Source organism: Nerophis lumbriciformis, linkage group LG04 (assembly GCF_033978685.3).
Source record: "Nerophis lumbriciformis linkage group LG04, RoL_Nlum_v2.1, whole genome shotgun sequence".
NCBI lineage: Eukaryota > Metazoa > Chordata > Actinopteri > Syngnathiformes > Syngnathidae > Nerophis > Nerophis lumbriciformis.
Window position 1 is genome coordinate 41,580,477 of NC_084551.2, and position 15,885 is coordinate 41,596,361.

At 38.6% G+C, this 15,885-nt stretch overlaps 1 protein-coding gene across 5 annotated transcripts in view; it reads right to left on the bottom strand.

Moving 5' to 3' along the window:
* Positions 1–14,584, bottom strand: part of LOC133602357 (phosphatidylcholine translocator ABCB4-like) — a 158,903-nt gene extending 144,319 nt beyond the window's left edge. For 4 of the 5 annotated variants that reach the window (XM_061955550.1, XM_061955525.1, XM_061955533.1 and 1 more), the window contains exon 1: positions 14,553–14,584. The gene's annotated coding sequence lies outside the window, so the exon portion shown is untranslated. Of the gene's footprint in view, positions 1–14,368; positions 14,402–14,552 lie in introns of those variants that run through there. The other variant, XM_061955542.1, reaches the window with a different exon arrangement.
* Positions 14,585–15,885: the final 1,301 nt, after the last annotated feature.

A 15,885-nucleotide genomic window follows, 5' to 3' on the forward strand; every position in this document is an offset into this window, starting at 1 on the left:
ATTGTTTTGTTGTATTGATTAATTAAAAATTAAAAATACAAATTTAAAAATAATAATAAAAAAATACAAAAAATAGATTTTTAAAAAATGAGAATCGATTCTGAATCGCACAACGTGAGAATCGTGATTCGAATTTGAATCGTTTTTTTCCCACACCCCTAATACATACACATATATATATATATGTATCTATGTACAAACCCCGTTTCCATATGAGTTGGGAAATTGTGTTAGATGTAAATATAAACGGAATACAATGATTTGCAAATCCTTTTCAACCCATTGTCAATTGAATGCACTACAAAGACAAGATATTTGATGTTCAAACTCATAAACTTTATTTTTTTTTGCAAATAATAATTAACTTAGAATTTCATGGCTGCAACACGTGCCAAAGTAGTTGGGAAAGGGCATGTTCACCACTGTGTTACATGGCCTTTCCTTTTAACAACACTCAGTAAACGTTTGGGAACTGAGGAGACACATTTTTTAAGCTTCTCAGGTGGAATCATTTCCCATTCTTGCTTGATGTACAGCTTAAGTTGTTCAACAGTCCGGGGGTCTCCGTTGTGGTATTATAGGCTTCACAATGCGCCACACATTTTCAATGGGAGAAAGGTCTGGACTACAGGCAGGCCAGTCTAGTACCCGCACTCTTTTACTATGAAGCCACGTTGATGTAACACGTGGCTTGGCATTGTCTTGCTGAAATAAGCAGGGGCGTCCATGGTAACGTTGCTTGGATGGCAACATTTGTTGCTCCAAAACCTGTAGGTACCTTTCAGCATTAATGGCGTCTTCACAGATGTGTAAGTTACCCATGTCTTGGGCACTAATACACCCCCATACCATCACAGATGCTGGCTTTTCAACTTTGCGCCTATAACAATCCGGATGGTTCTTTTCCTCTTTGGTCCGGAGGACACAACGTCCACAGTTTCCAAAAACAATTTGAAATGTGGACTCGTCAGACCACAGAACACTTTTCCACTTAGCATCAGTCCATCTTAGATGAGCTCAGGCCCAGCGAAGCCGACGGCGTTTCTGGGTGTTGTTGATAAACGGTTTTTGCCTTGCGTAGGAGAGTTTTAACTTGCACTTACAGATGTAGCGACCAACTGTAGTTACTGACAGTGGGTTTCTGAAGTGTTCCTAAGCCCATGTGGTGATATCCTTTACACACTGATGTCGCTTGTTGATGCAGTACAGCCTGAGGGATCAAAGGTCACGGGCTTAGCTGCTTACATGCAGTGATTTCTTCAGATTCTCTGAACCCTTTGATGATATTACGGACCGTAGATAGTGAAATCCCTAAATTCCTTGCAATAGCTGGTTGAGAAAGGTTTTTCTTAAACTGTTCAACAAATTGCTCCGAATTTGTTGACAAAGTGGTGACCCTCGCCCCATCCTTGTTTGTAAATGACTGAGCATTTCATGGAATCTACCTTTATACCCAATCATGGGACCCACCTGTTCCCAATTTGCCTGTTCACCTGTGGGATGTTCCAAATAAGTGTCTGATGAGCATTCCTCAACTTTATCAATATTTATTGCCACCTTTCCCAACTTCTTTGTCACGTGTTGCTGGCATCAAATTCTAAAGTTAATGATTATTTGCAAAAAAAAAATGTTTTATCAGTTTGAACATCAAATATGTTGTCTTTGTAGCATATCCAACTGAATATGGATTGAAAATTATTTGCAAATCATTGTATTCCGTTTATATTTACATCTAACACAATTTCCCAACTCATATGGAAACGGGGTTTGTAAATACATACATACTGTATATATGTATTACATATACAGGTAAAAGCCAGTAAATTAGAATATTTTGAAAATATTCAAACTCCCCTAATTCAGCTGGCTAGTTGTTATCAAGAAAAAACCCTTTTCAACATGATTCTGACAACTAAGTAGGCTAAATAACTTTAAACTTTAATACATGCTCGGCTAGGCCAGTATCGGTATCGGATCGGAAGTGCAAAAACAACATCGGTATCGGATCGGAAGTGCAAAAACCTGGATCGAGACATCCCTAATATATATATATACATACATACATACATACATATATATATACATACATACATACACATATATACAGGTAAAAGCCAGTAAATTACAATATTTTGAAAAACTTGATTTATTTCAGTAATTGCATTCAAAAGGTGTAACTTGTACATTATATTTATTCATTGCACACAGACTGATGCATTCAAATGTTTATTTCATTTAATTTTGATGATTTGAAGTGGCAACAAATGAAAATCCAAAATTCTGTGTGTCACAAAATTAGAATATTACTTAAGGCTAATACAAAAAAGGGATTTTTAGAAATGTTGGCCAACTGAAAAGTATGAAAATGAAAAATATGAGCATGTACAATACTCAATACTTGGTTGGAGCTCCTTTTGCCTCAATTACTGTGTTAATGCGGCGTGGCATGGAGTCGATGAGTTTCTGGCACTGCTCAGGTGTTATGAGAGCCCAGGTTGCTCTGATAGTGGCCTTCAACTCTTCTGCGTTTTTGGGTCTGGCATTCTGCATCTTCCTTTTCACAATACCCCACAGATTTTCTATGGGGCTAAGGTCAGGGGAGTTGGCGAGCCAATTTAGAACAGAAATATCATAGTCTGTAAACCAGGCACGGGTAGATTTTGCGCTGTGTGCAGGCGCCAAGTCCTGTTGGAACTTGAAATCTCCATCTCCATAGAGAAGGTCAGCAGCAGGAAGCATGAAGTGCTCTAAAACTTGCTGGTAGACGGCTGCGTTGACCCTGGATCTCAGGAAACAGAGTGGACCGACACCAGCAGATGACATGGCACCCCAAACCATCACTGATGGTGGAAACTTTACACTAGACTTCAGGCAACGTGGATCCTGTGCCTCTCCTGTCTTCCTCCAGACTCTGAGACCTCGATTTCCAAAGGAAATGCAAAATTTGCATGGTTGGGTGATGGACAAGTTACACCTTTTGAATGCAATTACTGAAATAAATCAAGTTTTTCAAAATATTCTAATTTACTGGCTTTTACCTGTATATATATTGGGCAGCACGGTGGAAGAGGGGTTAGTGCGTCTGCCTCACAATACGAAGGTCCCGAGTAGTCTTGGGTTCAATCCCGGGCTCTGGGTTCTCCCCATCACTGCGTGGGTTCCCTCCGGGTACTCCGGCTTCCTCCCACCTCCAAAAACATGCACCTGGGGATAGGTTGATTGGCAACACTAAACTGGCCCTAGTGTGTGGATGTGAGTGTGAATGTTGTCTGTCTATCTGTGTTGGCCTGCCTTCCGCCCAATTGTAGCTGAGATAGGCTCCAGCGCCCCACGCGACCCCAAAGGGAATAAGCGGTAGAAAATGGATGGATGTATATACATATATATGTATATGTATATATATATATATATATATATATATATATATATATATATATATACACACACATATATATATATATATATATATATATATATATATATATATATGTATATATATATATATATATATATATATATATATATATATATATATATATATACACACACACATATATATATACACACACATATATATATGTATATGTATATATATATATGTATATGTATATATATATGTATATATATACATATATATATATATATATATATATATATATATATATATATATATATGTGTGTGTATATATATATATATATATATAAATTAGGGCTGGGCAACGATTAAAATTTTTAATCATAATTAATCGCACTATTTCTCTGATTAATCACGATTAACTGCATTGTATACGCAAAACCCAATAATGAATTCAAAAGTAGTGTGTAGTGCACCTTTATTGGAATATTCTCCCATACGAACAAAAGCGCCAAAACATTTGTTGTGCAAACACAATTTAAATCGGTATTTGTTAAACAGTAGCAGTTAAATAGCATATTTTATGAAAATCAACTCAAAAAATGTCAATACAAACATTCAAGTTTATTGCCACTGCCAGGGTATTTAAGTTATCCTGTTTGTTATGGAAAATAAATATAATCTACATACAAATCCCTGAGCCACAATCATAACATCCGAACAGGCAATTTCTGAGGTAACAGCAGAAACATTTTCCTTTCCATAATGCCTCTCCTCTGTTTTCATTCTAGACAGAGCATGTGAATGCAGCACCCACTTTTCATCATTATAATGCACTGTAACTCCGAGGTAATTATGCTTACCGATTAATGTCCAGTAGTCCCCACTGAGAGCAACTACAGCTGCACGTTGTAAAGTTGTCACTTTTACAGTCCTCTCCTTTTCATACAACTTGTGTATTCTTCATGCGATGGTGCATCTTGATGGCGGCTCGTACGTGCTGTCACGATTCGCACAATGTTTCTCAGGCCGTGCATTCTACGGCAGGGGTGCGTTATCCGGCACAACACCGGCGTCTTCCACAACACTAATGGGCCAACAGTCTGTAACTATCCACTTCGCTATGGCATTTGTTAGCTTCTCTTGCTCTTGTTTATCTATACTTCTCCCGCACGCTGCATTTAACGTAGTCTGCCCAAGCCTGGCTCCACTTTCTGCTTTGTTGAATGGTTTGCTCGCATCAACAGTGTGCTTTGCCTTAAGGTGATATTTTAGACTGGAAGTACTCATGTGATAAGAAAAGTCAGCTTGGCAGTGGCTACAAACGACTTTGCTTCTGTCAAATCCGCCGCCTGGAAGTACTTTATAATGAAAATGACCCTGTAAAAGTTCTGTTGAGTTACCCTTCTTCTCCATGCTTGTTTTGTTTTCTTCCGCGTTCTCCTTCCTTTTCCGCAGGAGCCAGCAATAGGCGTTAACAAAATACAAGCATGTAAAAAAACATCCGCAATAACGCGCGATAAAATATTTGTCGGCGTTAATAGATTGATGGGTTAACTCAAAATTAACGCATTAACTTGCCCAGCCCTAATATAAATATATACACACACACATATATATATATATATATATATATATATATATATATATATATATATATATATATATATATATATAAATATATATATATATATATATATATATATATATATATATATACAAATATATATACAGTATATATATATATACACACACACATACTAGGGTTGTTCGGTATACCGGTACCAACAAAGTACTGAGGTACTAATGAAGTTCAAACGGTACTATACTGCGTTTAAAAAGTACCGGTTAATTAAAAAAAAAATTTATATGCACAAGCTGTGCGCAGCGGTGACGCTGCTGGTAATAGAAGCCGCGTCAACACACCCAGCTCATACAGGCGGAAACAGTGTGTGGAAATAGAAGAGAAAGAATGGCAGAAGCAGCAGTTGTACTAATTGACAAAGAGGGTGCACAAAGCGCAATATGGATGTATTTTGGTTTCAAAACAAACAACAAAAGTGAAGCTACAAACACAGAGGCGCCGCTCTGCAAGCGGTGCTTCAAGACATGCATCGCCAAAGGCGGCAATAAATTTTAGCTAAACATTTAAAGGACAGGCATCCAGACCTGCATAGGGAGTTTAAAGACCGACGGGTAAAGTAAGAATATAGTTAACTAGCTCCCTGGTTGTACCTAAATATATACGTTGGCTGTAATTATTAGCATATTAGCGGTACAGTAAACTATTGCTAGGGAATTAACTGAATTTGGTAACAAGTTCCTAATATTTGTGTTTTATTTTTAACAATGTGTGTTTTACCTGCTGTATGGCTTATCTGTGTAGTTTAACAATATTTGATACAATGTCAATAAAACTTTATATTTTATTCCAACCTAAACCTAGATTATGGCAGGCTATATGTAATGAGTCACATCGAAATATTTGAGGGTTATGTACCTTCAAAATAATTAGGGCTGCTGCTCGGATGACAAAAGGTATCACTATAACTTTATTTTACACCTACAGAAGTCTGGTGTTTTTGGTGATTGTCCAGGGAGAGGGACTTCACCCAGTGTCCCCACTCACAAGCAACCAACAATACAAGCTGTTTTTGAGCAGCACGCTAAATACCCAACAGATTCCAAAGATGCTAAAAGGCTCAGCTTGGCAGTTGCTGAATTCATCTGTGTGGATCAAGTGCCATTATACATAGTTGAAAAACTTGGATTTCAAAACATTTTACAGCAACTGGACAAATGGTATGATCTCCCCTCAAGGCAATTCTTCATGTATAATGAAATTCCCAAGATATATGATGAAACAAGGTCTATAATTAGTGCACAGATGACAGAAAATCCATTCTTATCCTGCACTACGGACCTTTGGACAAGCAGGACAGTAAGCACATATATGGCTGTAACACTCCAGTTCATCACAAAATCCTGGGAAATGCATTCCTAGTGCATAGGATGCTCTGCACTGCAGTCTGACCACACAGCTGAAACTCTGAAGGAGGCCATGGAAGATCTACCGTATTTTCCGCACTATAAGGCGCACCTAAAAACCACAATTTTTCTCAAAAGCTGACAGTGCGCCTTATAACCCGGTGCGCTTTATTACGATTCATTTTCATAAAGTTTCGATCTCGCAACTTCGGTAAACAGCCGCCATCTTTTTTCCCGGTAGAACAGGAAGCGCTTCTTCTTCTACGCAAGCAACCGCCAAGGAAAGCACCCGCCCCCATAGAACAGGAAGCGCTTCTTCTTCTACTGTAAGCAACCACCCGCCCCCGGAAGAAGAAGAAAAAACACGCGGATATCACCGTACGTTTCATTTCCTGTTTACATCTGTAAAGACCACAAAATGGCTCCTACTAAGCGACAAGGATCCGGTTCATAAAAAGACGCAATCTCTCCATCCGCACACGGATTACTACCGTATTTCACAGCAACTGATATTCCTGTGAACCGCACTGTGGAACGGGAGCACGTACGGTGAATATTCGCACCACAGGGAATGAGAAGTCATCCTTCACTGTGGTTCTAGCTTGCCATGCTAACTTCCACCCATGGTGATATTCAAAAGGAAGACCTTGCCAAAAGAGACCTTTCCAGCCGGCGTCATCATAAAAGCTAACTCGAAGGGATGGATGGATGAAGAAAAGATGAGCGAGTGGTTAAGGGAAGTTTACGCGAAGAGGCCGGGTGGCTTTTTTCACACAGCTCCGAAGGCGAACACACCTTCACTAAGACGGGCAGACAGCGCCGGACGACATACGCCAACATTTGCCAGTGGATCGTAAATGCCTGGGCAGATATTTCGGTCACAACTGTGGTCCGAGCTTTCCGGAAGGCAGGATTCACAGAACTGCTGGACAACAGTGACACTGAATCCGATGACTTCGACGAGACGGAGCCGGCCATTTTTGGATCCCACGCTTGCGCAACTTTTCAATTCGGACACCGAAGACGAAGAATTCGAAGGATTTACGAATGAAGAATAACTTCAGAAGGTGAGCGCTATGTTTATTTTGTGTGTTGTGACATTAACGTTCAAGCAACATTATGTTGCTATTGCTCTACACCATTTTGAATTTTACTATGTTTGTGATTGCACATTTGCGTACATTTTGGGACAGAGTTGTTAGAACGCTGGTTTTCAATATATTATTAAAGTTTGACTGAACTATCTGACTGTTTTTTTGACATTCCCTTTAGCGCAGCGTAGGCGCGGCTTATAATCCGGGGCGGCTTATTGGTGGACAAAGTTATGAAATATGTAATTCATTGAAGGTGCGGCTAATAATCCGGTGCGCCTTATAGTGCGGAAAATACGGTACTCATAGATTCCTGGGGCCTCGATATGGCCAAAATGTCTGGTATCACAACAGATAATGCAACGAACAACCACAAAGCATTTGCAGACCTCCTCTGGATTCCTTGTTTTGGCCACAACTTGCATTTTAAAAAAAGCCATAAAGACTGTCTGTCCCGCATACGCAAGACCGTTTCTGCTTTCTCAAAATCAAATAAGATGTCACGACAGCTGAAAGACAAACAAACTTTTTTAAAGCTGCCACAACATAAGCTAGTCCATGACGAGCCCACCTATGATATGGTGAACCGCTTTTATGAGCAACAGAAAGCGGTCTGTGCTGCCACTGCTGTGGAAAATAGAAGCTTGCCTTGAAGATAAGGAAGGTGACCGTCCACTGGCACTGGAAATGAAGCAAAGATGCAGAGAAAACTTTGAACAGAGATATGATGACTATGATCTGAAGATGGCACTCAACATTTCTACTTTCCTTGACCCAAGATTTAAGAGTATGTTTGTTAATACGGAAGAAGAGCGAACTGCTAGCTCACACAGTTCAACTTCTTGGGGAGAAGAGACACGAGCAACAAGAAGGATCAGAAGACCAACAAGCAGGTGCTGCAGCCAAGAAAAAAATAAGTGATTTAAAAAGCTTGCTCTGCGATATCACCTCAGAAAAGAAGGGGGCTGACAGTCACACAACATGACAAAAGTTTCTCTGGCAATACCCAGAGATAAACTAAACTGCGAAATGACAGACTATATGCAGTTAAGAGACATCAGTGCTTCAGAGGATCCCCTGACCTGGTGGAGTCAACATGAGGCAGACCTACCTATCCTGGCTCAGTTTGCAAGACGATATCTGTGCATTCCAGCATCAAGCTGTGCGTCTGAACGTGTTTTGAGCACATCTGGAAATATCTGCAGTCCAAAGCGTTCTAGATTGAGTGAGGAACACCTAGACATTTTTGATTTTTTTGGTGAAATATCTGATGAAGGCTAAAGGCCTGAGTCAGTAGAGACTGAACAGCCAGAACCAGATGCCTTGTGGGGAATAGAGAGAAGGTACCTAACATTAAGAGCAAATATATATGTTGCTGCTATACCTGCTAAGTTTACTTTGATTTGAATGTTTTATTTAATTTATTAATGTTCATTGTTCTAAGTTTGTTATGTGTGCACTGGTATTTACTTGTTACTGTAAGAAGTTGTTCAGTATGTTGATAGTGTTATTTAATACCATTTTATTTCAGTGTTATAAAATTATTTGAGCGTAATTAGAAAAGCCCAGTATGTTTGGTGCCTTTTATTTTTATTTCAATGTTGCAAAACTGTTATTTAAGTGTAGAACCAAATGTATGTTTATTGTAGCATAAGATTTTCTTCTAAAATAAAATCCATAATGAAATTTTTTGTGCCCCCCCCCACCCCCCTTTTTTTTTAAAGCATCAAAAAGTACCGAAATACACTTTGGTACCGGGACCAAAATGTTGGTATTGGGACAACACTAATACACATATATACATATAAATATTTCTAGACATAAACATATATATATATATATATATATATATATATATATATATATATATATATATATATATATATATATATATATATACATATATATATATATATATATATATATATATATATATATATATATATATATATATATATATATATATATATATATATATGTACATACAGGTAAAAGCCAGTAAATTAGAATATTTTGAAAAACTTGATTTATTTCAGTAATTGCATTCAAAAGGTGTAACTTGTACATTATATTTATTCATTGCACACAGACTGATGCATTCAAATGTTTATTTCATTTAATTTTGATGATTTGAAGTGGCAACAAATGAAAATCCAAAATTCCGTGTGTCACAAAATTAGAATATTACTTAAGGCTAATACAAAAAAGGGATTTTTAGAAATGTTGGCCAACTAAAAAGTATGAAAATGAAAAATATGAGCATGTACAATACTCAATACTTGGTTGGAGCTCCTTTTGCCTCAATTACTGCGTTAATGCGGCGTGGCATGGAGTCGATGAGTTTCTGGCACTGCTCAGGTGTTATGAGAGCCCAGGTTGCTCTGATAGTGGCCTTCAACTCTTCTGCGTTTTTGGGTCTGGCATTCTGCATCTTCCTTTTCACAATACCCCACAGATTTTCTATGGGGCTAAGGTCAGGGGAGTTGGCGGGCCAATTTAGAACAGAAATACCATGGTCCGTAAACCAGGCACGGGTAGATTTTGCGCTGTTGGAACTTGAAATCTCCATCTCCATAGAGCAGGTCAGCAGCAGGAAGCATGAAGTGCTCTAAAACTTGCTGGTAGACGGCTGCGTTGACCCTGGATCTCAGGAAACAGAGTGGACCGACACCAGCAGATGACATGGCACCCCCAACCATCACCCAACCATGCAAATTTTGCATTTCCTTTGGAAATCGAGGTCCCAGAGTCTGGAGGAAGACAGGAGAGGCACAGGATCCACGTTGCCTGAAGTCTAGTGTAAAGTTTCCACCATCAGTGATGGTTTGGGGTGCCATGTCATCTGCTGGTGTCGGTCCACTCTGTTTCCTGAGATCCAGGGTCAACGCAGCCGTCTACCAGCAAGTTTTAGAGCACTTCATGCTTCCTGCTGCTGACCTGCTCTATGGAGATGGAGATTTCAAGTTCCAACAGGACTTGGCGCCTGCACACAGCGCAAAATCTACCCGTGCCTGGTTTACGGACCATGGTATTGCTGTTCTAAATTGGCCCGCCAACTCCCCTGACCTTAGCCCCATAGAAAATCTGTGGGGTATTGTGAAAAGGAAGATGCAGAATGCCAGACCCAAAAACGCAGAAGAGTTGAAGGCCACTATCAGAGCAACCTGGGCTCTCATAACACCTGAGCAGTGCCAGAAACTCATCGACTCCATGCCACGCCGCATTAACGCAGTAATTCAGGCAAAAGGAGCTCCAACCAAGTATTGAGTATTGTACATGCTCATATTTTTCATTTTCATACTTTTCAGTTGGCCAACATTTCTAAAAATCCCTTTTTTGTATTAGCCTTAAGTAATATTCTAATTTTGTGACACACTGAATTTTGGATTTTCATTTGTTGCCACTTCAAATCATCAAAATTAAATGAAATAAACATTTGAATGCATCAGTCTGTGTGCAATGAATAAATATAATATACAAGTTACACCTTTTGAATGCAATTACTGAAATAAATCAAGTTTTTCAAAATATTCTAATTTACTGGCTTTTACCTGTATATATATATATCCAGTTCATAAACTTACAATAAAACATGTTTTTATTTTGTGAAAGTATAATTTTCTTGCCACATTTCACGCGCTTTGCTGCTACATTCCTGCAGTGTTTAGAGACCAGCAGGCTGTCTCTAAACACTGCATCATTTTATATACTACTTAGGCCTACTATATATACTGTACAATATACTGTATATATATATTTTTTTTTTCTTTCAAAAATCACATGACTTAGTCTAGTTGAATATACTACAAATCTTATTTTGAGGAAAATTATTTTACAGATTTTTAAGGATTATTAAAAAATTCCAATTTTCAATAACTTTAAAACTATATAACATGTCTTCTCAAAAATGACATGACATAGATGGTGTCTAGTGAACATACTACAAGTCTTAGGTAGTGTCTAGTTCTTTTTTGTCCCCGTGCGCGTCGGTTTTCTCCGGGCACTCCAGTTTACTCCCACATTCCAAAAATATGTATGTTAGCTTCATCGGTGACTATAAAGTGTCTATAGATATGAATGTTAGTGCGAATGATTGTCTGTCTATCTGTGCCCTGCGATTGGCCATGCTAAGGGATAGTCCATTGTACGTTAGCATTAAGCTAGCTGCATTAGAGCTCAACCTTCATCCAGCATAATTGTATTGCTTTTTTCAGTTTATTCCAAATTATATTATTAATCTAACGTGATTCCTACATATATGTGCACTTCATGTGTATATATAGCGTACTTTCTTTAGAGTGGTTAGTTTTAAAGTGACTTAATTGTGAAGAATATCAACAAAACACCTAAAGTAATTTTTTTAAATCCTAATTAATAGACTGTTTACATATTTGGCAAACTAAATTGCAACATTCAGGGAGAGCAGAATATAGTGTGGCCTGTGTTACCTTTTACAATAAGCAACAATTGAAACTGCACTGAACAAAGAGAGCTACCAAGTCAAATTTATTGTGTTAAAGCTGATTGTGATTCTAATGACATAAGAAAAGTTTATTATTATTAATATTAATAATTGTATTATTAATAGCTAATAACACTAATATTTGTTTTTAAATATACATAAAACGTTTGTTTAGACTTTTTAAAGAAAATATATCCATCCAAACATCCATTTTCTACCCCTTGTCCCTTTTGGGGTCACGGGGGGTGCCGGAGGCTATCTCAGCAGCATTCGGGCGGAAGGCGGGGTACACCCTGGACAAGTCGCCCCTCATCGCATGGCCAACACAGATAGACAGACAACATTCACACTCACATTCACACACTAGGGCCAATTTAGTGTTGCCAATCAACCTATCCCCAGGTGCATGTCTTTGGAGGTGGGAGGAAGCCGGAGTACCCGGAGGGAACCCGCGCAGTCAGGGGGAGAACATGCAAACTCACACAGAAAGATCTCGAGCCCGGAATTGAACTCAGGACTACTCAGGACCTTTGTATTTTGAGGCACATTCCATCAATGCAAATCAAAATGAGTATGTCATATATATGATGTCATATTGACCACGCCCCCAGCCATGCCCCCACCACCATGCATAAAGTGGTGAGCTAGGGGAAACCCTGTATTACTCATGTGTGTTTTGAGACGAAATAATGTATATTCATTAAGCAATTAAAGATATATTTTTTCGAAAATAATCAGCAAAATTTTATTTAAAAAAATTTTTATTTAAAAAAAACTTGTAGTAGAACCAACTGGCCACCAACCTATGTTTCATGTGTTTTTGGGGACTTTATTAGGTATCATTGTAAAGTTATTGAATATTTAATAACTTAAAGGGGAACTGCACTTTTTTAGAATATTGCCTATCGTTCATAATCATTATGAGAGACAAGAACAAGTATGTCTTTTTTTTTTTTAAAGCTTGAAAGATGTGGCTAATGGGAGTCTCCTTTGTAGCCTTCAAAGCCCTCTAAAACAACTTCAAAACTTTCCATCAACATTTTGTATACACACTGCAAGTACATATATATAATTTATTAACAGACACGTTCATAACAATATGTATTATGTACAATATTTACCGTATTTTGGTCATTTTAATTATTGCCGGAACTAATTCTTTGGAGCATTTATTTCCGTTTCCATGCCAGCGCACGTCTGACTTCTGGCAACAACCCCTTCCGGATACAAAACGCTTGCCAGTGTTCTAATCATGGCAGATTCTGTAAGAAACAATGAAGACGACTATTTTTGGACAAATGAGGATTTACAACCTTATCTACTTTAATCTGAATTTCAGGAGGAATAACTACTGATTTTAAAAGCCAGTATGAAGGAAGAGTGAGACTTTGGACCAGATGGAAGCCGAGAGTGTGAGGTGAGAGTGAATCGAAGCTGCAAAATGTGGACCTTGAAGCCTAGCTATTTCGACATAAATGGCGTGCTTACCCATAATTACCGGAAAAAAACATCCCTGGCCAGCTGGACCAAACAGACAACTGTCCACCAAGTGAGTTACACTTTATATTGATCATATTCCTCGCCACACGTCATGCGAGGAATAAAGACAGCATACGCCGTATGGCTAGCTGTGTACAAACAAAACAGATACTGCAATATGTTTGTTTATGTTTTTTAGTAGGAACATATTGGTGTCTTATCGCATTGTGTTGTGCATTACAAATTCAAACGCGTTTCGTAATGACGAAGACGCTAGCTTATCTCTCACCGTACTTAGCTTTTACAGTTAATACCGTAGCACGCCGATGAGTTAGTACGCTAGAAAAACAGTTCCTCAGTGTTCGCTCTTACAATAACCATGTCGCTACAGTTTGGTTATTATACTTGTTACGGAACATAAATTACGTATCGGTGACGTTTTTTTAATGCATTTTAAGTGATTTAGTGGTAGAATTGATTGTTCTCATTAACTGCAATGCTAACCACCAACAACGAGCCGATTTTTATGTGTTAAAAAGCGAAAAAAACCAAACAAAAAAACTTTGTCTTCTTGTCCCTCATAAGGATTGTAAACGAAAAGCAAAAGTCTAAAAAAAAAAAAAAAAAAAAAGGTGCAGTTTCCCTTTAAAAAAAAAATCTAAATTTATACAAATCATGATCCATCTAAAATAATACATGTAGTAGTCCTTCAAATGATACCGTTTATATATGATTGTATAATGAGGCCGTAATAATAAGGTTATAATTTATGAAACGCTTATGTTGTAAGAGGTTGCACTTTGTAGACGGTTCCTGCGAGAGTTACTCATTGTAAACAATTAATTCCTGCTCCGGTGACAAATTGATGTGTTGAAAGTCATCTCTGAGCAACTTGTAGATCTTAGTCTGCATTCCAGTGGTTCGAAATATGTATTATTTGTGCTGTAAAGGCGTTTCGATTTTCAGTTATTGATCCAGTAACTTCGAACGTACCAATCTCTTTCTTACTTTACCGGACTGTGTTGACGTTACCTAGGAACAATGGCGGAGTTAGCAATTAAATAAGGGACAAGGGACGGTCCCAAAATTAAGATGACTTAACTCAAAATACATGGTTTCTAAATATGATTACAAAAAAACAGCAATACGTTATTATCACGCAACGTTCTGAACAGACCTTCTGCCGGTGTCCCGTCCCCACATTCAGAGCTGCTGAAGGAAGTCACATGATGCCTTGTTGCGCTTTCAAAATAAAAGCACGTATACCTGCGCGGTATTTTTTTTGGGTGGGAGTCAGACTAATGCGCATCTTTCTCCAATAATGGGGGGTTTGTCCCCCACAGCTCCTACACCCCTGCTTCAGGCAATTTAAAAAGTGTTTTTGGATAGGCGTCACTTTTTCTTTTAAAAGGTACAGCATTTTGGGTGTCATCAGCAAAATGAGAATGTGACAATTTGTTTCCTAAAAACAAATTGTAAAATAACGTACGCTGTAACACGACTTGCGTGAGCTTACCTTGTCGCCATCTTTTATTGTGGTTCTCTCACACTTGTGACACTACACAACATTTGTGCATGCTATGGGAACAGGAACACTGCAGGGACCTAATAGAGGGTCATAGCTTTATGCTTGCATTCAGTACGTTACATTACATCTCCCCCTTTAAGATGAAAACTGTAAACAAATTACACCATAACTTTCAACTTCACACATATAACATACAACTCTTTCACCAAGACATACAATAAGCTGTTTATAAAGTATTTAGAAAATATTTGTGGGTGCCTTCTGATTTATTTTAACTTTAACCCTTTGTTCATATACAAACACATTTGAACACTATCCTGGAAGGAAAGGTTGCCAGCACTTCACTTCCTTAAAGGTCTCTTTACCACACCTTTTTTAAACGTTCAGTCTATGAGGAGGCATCACAATTCTGCCTTACCTGATTGTGTAACACCCATTGCTACACCATACTTGCAAACCTTGAGACCTCAGAATTCGGGAGATTGGGATGGGGGGGTTGGGGGGGCATGTTCAATGGAGAAGTCTGATCTACAAAATTTGCAGGCAGCATACCCCTTCCCCTTCGAGCTGTCCTGGATGAACTGAAATTCTTGTTTCCAATCATTTTGGAACTTGCAAGCGTACTTCTTCTTCTTACTCGTCGTCACCATGTCTCTTCTTCGTTCTTCTGCTTCGTTTCCTTCTTGTTGTGTGTGCAGTTGTGCACTCTCCAAAAGCCGTAGATGTTATAACATGACTGGGCCGGCACGCTGTTTATATGGAAGAAAAGCGGACATGACGACAGGCTGTCCTCATTCCGGTCCGCATGGACCTGGAGGGGGCGTCCCTTTAAGGCACACCCTCAATATTGTTGTCCAGCTGGAAATCAGGAGAAATTCGGGAGAATGGTTGTCCCGGGAGATTTTCGGGAGAGGCACTGAAATTCGGGAGTCTCCCGGAAAATTCGTGAGGGTTGGCAAGTATGTGCTACGCTGGTTAGTGA